Source organism: Suncus etruscus, chromosome 6, assembly GCF_024139225.1.
Source record: "Suncus etruscus isolate mSunEtr1 chromosome 6, mSunEtr1.pri.cur, whole genome shotgun sequence".
In the NCBI taxonomy this organism is placed as follows: domain Eukaryota; kingdom Metazoa; phylum Chordata; class Mammalia; order Eulipotyphla; family Soricidae; genus Suncus; species Suncus etruscus.
In genome coordinates, this window is record NC_064853.1 from 7,554,269 (window position 1) to 7,561,861 (window position 7,593).

The 7,593-nt window shown below is 41.6% G+C and overlaps 1 pseudogene; it reads right to left on the minus strand.

The window, feature by feature from the left end:
- Positions 1–3,704: 3,704 nt before the first annotated feature.
- Positions 3,705–5,262, minus strand: LOC126011622 (40S ribosomal protein S7-like; annotated as a pseudogene).
- Positions 5,263–7,593: the final 2,331 nt, after the last annotated feature.

Genomic DNA, 7,593 nt, shown 5'->3' on the forward strand with positions numbered 1-7,593 from the left:
AGAAGCATTTTTTTTATATCCTCTTCTTCTTCCTCAGAGTTTCCAAATAAAAGTAGCTTTTAGTGGTTTTCTTTTTTGGGGCTACACCTGTCGGTGCTCAGGGGTTACTCCTGGCTCTGTGCCCAGAAATAGCTTCTGGCAGGCTCTGGGGACCATATGAAATGCTGGAGATCAAACTCAGGTATGTCCAGGTCAGCCACATGCAAGGCAAACGCCCAACTGCTGTAGTCCAGTCCCATAAGCAGTTTTTAACTTTAAAATAAGTAAATAAAAAAGTGAATTTTGAAGATTTTGATTCAAAGCTAGGAAGTCAAATGATGGATGGACAGGGGGAGCAACCACAACATGAAATGATTGAAGTGAAAGTTTATGGACTTTACATATGCTTGCCTGTATTACACAGCACCAAAACTCCTTTATACTTTAAGCTGAAATCATCTCAAAAGATGGGTGGAGAAATAGCTTAATGGATTGGAACACATGCTTTACTCATAGGAGGCCATAAATTTGATTCCAGAACTACCTGTAGGCAAGAGTAGTTCCTGAGCATTGAAGGTGGGGTCCAAATCCCCACCAACAGCATAAATCTTGTATCTCTTTTTGAGTTAGAAAAGTAACAATCCAAAGGCTGTTTTTTGTTTTTTGGGTCACATCGGGCAGTGCTCTGGGGTTACTCCTCGCTCTACTCTCAGAAATTACTCCTGGCAGGCTCGGGGGACCATATGGGATGCCTGGATTTGAACCACTGACCTTCTGCATTGCATGGCAAACACCTTACCTCCATGCTATCTCTCCGGCCCCCCCAAAAGCTATTTTAAAGAAATACACCTACACACACCAAAACACACACACAAAACATGGGAAAAGGAAAGGATGGAGGGAGGAGTCTGAGTGATAGCACAGTGGGTAGGGCATTTACCTTGCATGCAGCCAACCTGGGTTCAAGTCCTATCATCCCATGTGGTCCCCCAAGCCTGCCAGGAATGATTTCTGAGCTCAGTGCCAGGAGTAACACGTGAGCACCACTGGCTGTGTCCCAAAACAAAACAAAAAAGATGGAGGGAGATAGAATTTAGTATAAGCATTCCCTTAGATTGGGGGATGGGATCAGTTAGAAGTGTAGATAGAGCTGGTTGGAGGGGAAGTAGGGAGACAAGTGGGTAAGGTGCGTGACTTGCAGTTGGCTGACCCAGGTTTGATCCTGGCACCCTATTTGGTCCCCTATCTCCATTGAGAGTGATTCCTTTTATTAAGGGTCCATGAGAGCCCACCACCTCAAATAAAGACCATGAATCTTCAAAAAATGCAATCAGCAAAAACAGGTTTATTGATTCCAGCTAGCTGGGGTGCCAGCTCTAAAAACCGGAAGCCCCAGGCAATTTAGAGAGGTGTCTTTTTTTTTTTTTTTTTTTTTGGTTTTTGGGCCACACCCAGCGATGCTCAGGGGTTACTCCTGGCTGTCTGCTCAGAAATAGCTCCTGGCAGGCATGGGGAAGCATATGGGATACCGGGATTTGAACCAACCACCTTTGGTCCTGAATCGGCTGCTTGCAAGGCAAACGCGCTGTGCTATCTCTCCAGGCCCGGGGAGGTGTCTTTTATAGGGTTAAGAAACTTTAGGAGGAGGGTTGATATGGAAATTGTAGAATGTACCAATCCCTAGTCCAGGTTCAAACACAATGTCCAATCAGATGTTTGTCCTTTTTAAAATAAGGCGAGAGAGAACCTTAGGAGGAGTGAGCAAAAGTCCATTCTTTTGTCCAAATATGTCAAGTTCCTCTTAGGAAGGGCGTTAGCTAATGGTTACCAGGGTAGTAGGCCTTTGATGTCTCAAGGTGAAATTTCAGATTAAGAGGATCAAGGTGGGAGTGGAGAAAAGCTTAACAGGGCCGGGCGGTGGCGCTAAAGGTAAGGTGCCTGCCTTGCCTGCGCTAGCTTTGGACGGACCGCGGTTCAATCCCCCGGTGTCCCATATGGTCCCCCAAGCCAGGGGCAACTTCTGAGCGCATAGCCAGGAGTAACCCCTGAGCGTCACAGGGTGTGGCCCAAAAACCAAAAAAAAAAAAAAAAAAAAAAAAAAAAAAAGAAAAGCTTAACAGGCATATCTATATCAGATCACCTATTTGAATTATTATAACCATCTAATATCTATTTTTATATATTTTAACATTTCCCCCTTTTCAAAAGTTCACACTGAGGAATCTTCCTCAGGAATAGCATTATATGAATACTGCTGATGCAAAACTAGAAGCTGTACAAATTAATGTTATCCTTAACATCTTGATCCTTACACTGTGGGCCAGAGAGATAGCACAGCGGTAAGGTGTTTGCCTTGCATGCAGCAAACCCAGGACAGATGGTGATTGGATCCCCAGCATCTCACATTGTCCCCTGAGACTCCTGGGGTGATTTCTGAGTGCAGAGCGAGGAGTAACCAATGAGCATTGCTGGGTGTGACCCCAAAATGGGGCCAGAGCAAAAGCACAGTGATAAGGCATTTGCCTTGCAGACAGCTGTAGAAGGACCTGAATTCAATCCCTGGCTTCCCATACTGTCCTCTGAGCCTGTAGAGTGTGATTTCTCAGAGCAGAGCCAGGAGTGACTCCTGAGTGCTGCTGGATGTGGCCCAACACCCTCCAAAAAAGAGTAATTCATAAATGTGGAGCCACGAGTAAGCCCTGAGCACCATTGGGTGTGGCCCCTAAATTATGCAAAGTAAGAAAGAAGAAATTGCTTAGCCTCTAAGTATCCCAAAGGCCTGAAGACCACATTCCTTTGAGATGCAAATTCTGAGGTTTTTGGAGAAACTGAGGCATTAAAAAATGAAGGGAGGACACCTGAGAAAAGGAGAAGTTCCAGTAAAAATCTGAAGGAATGGAAGCCAGGTCAGAGTCCATAAGGCTCTGTGTTATCACTTCAGCTCCATCCTTTTATAATATAATCACAATCTTTAGATTTTCCTGAAATATTCCCCCCACTAGAGATTTCTGGTGGGTGCTTCTGTGATAAACAGACTATATGATCTCTTTATGATCTCTATATGATCAAAGTCACTTCTTTGTGACTTCCTTTCACATGTATGAAAAGTGTGTAGGTATCTGCTTTTAGTATAGCGTCTTCCTCAGTGCTCTTGGCAGAGTTTATGGCAAACTGACAGTAGCATCTCCACAAGTTGTACCTTGACATTGTAAAGACAGTTTCTTTGCTTAAATCTCATGATCCAGTCTCTGCTACCTACATTCTTTTCTCCTGCAACTTCCTCCTGTTATTTAGCCTTTATATTGTTGAGTGGAGTTCCAGCCTTGCTCAGGATTAAGCTTTGGCTTCAGGGAATGTTGTGGTTGGTTTGATCTTTTTTCCAAACCACTGAAACTTCCTGCAAGTTACCAACAAGGCTGTTTGGTATTATCATTTATTATGTTTACTCGTAGTTTCCTTCAATAACTTGCCCTTTGCAATTACAGCTTGCTACCTATTGGTTTCAATAGGTCTCCCTCACTAAGCTTATATTTTTTCTAGATTTTTTAATATAAAGTAAGAGGTGCAAATCCTCCTTTTGATTAGATAAGTAGATGGGTAAGATTATTTGCTGGCCTATTCTCAATGCTGCTCTGATCTGAATTATAGGGAGTTCCACAGAAAATCAGAGACAGTGAGAGGAGCTGGTGTCCCAGCTGCTGGAACAATTTTATTAGGTGTTTTTTTTACACTTGAAACTCTGGGAATTCAAAATTAATATCCTTGCCTGTGAGCAAACGTTTCAACTTTATGCTCCACCTTGTTTTGCTGTGCTATGTCCAAATGAACCTTTATGAGTCAGCTGTCATGTAGTTTCTCATGGATTTTCTTGCCCACATTTCACAAGGGAAGACCAAGTCCTCCAGGATTCCATCATGCACAACTGTCAGAGTGAGGCTTCAAGGACATTTTTGCCCATTATTATTTTTTTGGGGGGGGGTAGGCTTTTCTGAATTGACTTAAGCACAATTCTCCTCTGAGTAATAAAGACAGCATGCTTCCCACTGAACTTTTCTTCCTGTTCCCGTACTAGCTGGACCTAGATTTTCTGGAAAGACTTTAGTTGAAGAACAGGAAAGAAGATTATAATAGCGTTTTGACCACTGCCAACTTCAATTTCCTTAGCTGATGTGATATTCACTTCCCTCTGCTGCACCTTCAGGTCCAAGAAAGTCTGGGAATGTCAGACTCAAATTTGTCTAGCTTCTCACCATAGAGCTACATGATCTTCACATTATTTTTTTATAAATTGAAGATCATCTCAACAATCACATTAGTCTCATTTTTTCATTGGCATCAGCTTACTTTATATCACATTTTTTTTTTGATTTTTTGGGTCACACCCGGTGGTGCTCAGGGGTTACTCCTGGCTGTCTGCTCAGAAATAGCTCCTGGCAGGCACAGGGGACCATATGGGACACCGGAATTCGAACCAACCACCTTTGGACCTTTGGTCCTGGATCGGCTGCTTGCAAGGCAAACACCGCTGTGCTATCTCTCCGGGCCCACTTTATATCACATTTTAATAATTTTTTCCATGTTTTAAACTTTTCTTTTTATTTTGTCTGCTATCTTTGATCACTGAATTTTGCTGGGTTGTGCCCATGTAAGAGCAATGAAAGAAGAGAAAATCATAGGTTGTGGCTCTGAAATCTGAAGATGAAGCTATCTATGGCTAAACTTATACATAATAAAAAAAATGCCATTAAGCTTGGGTATCATCATATTTCTTTGAAATAAATTTCATTGAGTTGTTCACATAATACAAGCAAGCATGACCTCATTGAGAAATTTTATATATATGTAGAATTTATATATATTTATTTCATAAATGTATGTATATAAACATATATATATATATATATTTGTTTTTTGGGTCACACTCTGTTGTACTCAGGGGTTACTCCTGGCTCTGTGCTCAGAAATTGCTCCTGGCAGGCATGGGGGACCATATGAAACGCCAGGATTTGAACCACCATCCGTCCTGGATTGGCTGAGTACAAGGCAGATGCCCTCCTGCTGTGCTATCTCTATGCCCCCCAGAAATTCTTTTTTTTTTTTTTTTTGGTTTTTGGGCCACATCCGGTAACGCCCAGGGGTTACACCTGGCTATGCACTCAGAAGTTGCTCCTGGCTTGGGGACCATATGGGACGCCGGGGGATCGAACCACGGTCTGTAGGCTAGAGCTGGCAATGCAGACACCTTACCTCTAGCGCCACCGCGCCGGCCTCCAGAAATTCCATTCTTGATGAACTAGAGATAGACATTAAAATTCTAAAAGTTTGGGGCTAGAGTGATAGCATGGAGGTAAGGCATTTGCCTCGCATGCAGAAGGATAATGGTTCGAATCCCGGAATCTTATATGGTCCCTGAAACTACCAGGAGCCATTTCTAAGCATAAAGCCAGGAGTAACCCCTGAGCGAAGCTGGGTGTGATCCAAAAACAAAAACAAAAACAAAAAATCTGAAAGCTTTAGCACTAAGAGAAATAGAAAACCATGTTGTTGAATGTCTAAGAAAAAAGTCCATTAAAGGGTCTGGAACTTGTATAATAAGTAAGGTGTAATGGGTAAGTATAATGGGTAAGAACCAGAAGTAACCCCTGATCATTGCTAGGTGTGACCCCTCACACAAAAATACAGTCTCTCCCAAAGGACCTTTTAGACCTTGTGATAAGAAAATATTGGGGGCCCGAAAAGATAGCACTGCGGCGTTTGCTTTGCAAGCAGCCGATCCAGGACCAAAAGTGGTTGGTTTGAATCCCAGTGTCCCACATGGTCCCCCGTGCCTGCCAGGAGCTATTTCTGAGCAGACAGCCAGGAGTAATCCCTGAACACCACCGGGTGTGGCCCCAAAACAAACAAACAAACAAACAAAAATAAGAAAATAATGGAATCTAGGGAATATGAAAGATTTACAGAAAAACAAAAAAGAAGTTGGAAAAGTGTCACATTGAATGCCAGTAATAGGTTAAATTCTAGAAAATGTCAAATGAAACTCATAGAAACTATCATTCAGGCTGCTGGAAATGCCAACCAGTAACGTAAAAGCAGGAGTAATAATAACTTTAGTGGCTCATCAAATACTAATAAGCCTAGCAGATTCAATTTCCTCAGGCAGCAGTGATGCTGAGCCTGCAATATTCCCTAAATTTATTAGTATGATTTGCCTTCTAAAGAGAAAATGAAGAGGAAACAAACTTCACGCAAGATACAAGCTCTGTTAAAACTACCTTTATTCAAATCACACATTTATGTGGAATATGACTCTATTATTACCAGTTAATATTAATCGTCAAGAGTCAGGATTTTGGGTCAGAGAAATAGTACAGGGGTTAAGGTCCTTGCCTTAAATGCATTTGACCCCCAAGTTTGATCCCCCAAACCACATGTAATCCCCTGAGCACTGCCAGGAGTGACCCCTGAGCACATAACTAGGATAAAGCCCTGAGCATAGACAGGGGTAGTCTCAAACAAAACAAATAAACAAAAACAGAAAGTTTGAGATACTTTTATAATTTCTTTCTTTGTTCTTTTTTTTTGCCACACCTTGCAATGCTTTAGGGTTACTCCTGGCTTTTCACTCAGGAATCACTGTTGGATGCTCAGGGGACCATCTGGGGTGCAGGGACCAAATCTGAGTTGACCAGATGCACAGCATTTACCTGCTGTGCTATGCTCCAGCTCTTAGACAAAAACAACTTAATAGAATCCATAGGAGCTAAAAGTATTTCAGGAAAACAAAATGAGGCTTTTCTATTCTAGGTATTTTGATTAGTTAATTATTTTACTTTACTTTTTTTGGGAGGCACACCTGGTGATGCTCAGGGGTTACTCCTGGCTATGCGCTCAGAAATTACTCCTGGCTTGGGGGACCATACGGGATGCCGGGGGATCAAACCATGGTTCATCCGAGGCTAGTGTGGGCAAGGCAGACGCCTTACCCCTTGTGCCACCGCGCTGGACCCAGTTGATTATTTTAATTTAACTTATTTATTTAATTTGTTGGGCTACACCTGAAGATATTCAGGGTTTACTCCAGAATCTGTGCTCAAAAATTGCTACTGGTAGTGCTCAAGTAACTATATGGAATGCAGAGAGGATCAAAATCCAGTCAGGTGTGTTCAAGGCAGGTGTCTTAACCACTGTATTATCTCTCCAATGCAATTCTAGATCATTTAAAAATAAAATGTACGACTTACCTGGGAAGGAAGCAGAAAGAACATCATATCAGCAGTTGGAAATTAAACGCAACTTTAGGCTTCTCAAAGTCTATTATTTAGCAAGAAACAGAGGAGGCACCATTGGCATAAAAGTGACATTATGATAATGGGAAACAGCTTTGATTAAAATGTAGTTTTAAAATTCATCAACTTAAAATGAATGATATGAAAGATTGAAATGAATATTATAAAACGTTTGCTTTCAGACACCAAGATACCAACCTTCTATTTTGACTATTCTGAAATGATTCATTTCATTTTCATAATGGTGTTATTTTTAAAATGACAGTCTGCAGAAAATTTTTATTATTTCACATTCTTAAACTTTTAGTAAATTCCCAGATATGATTAA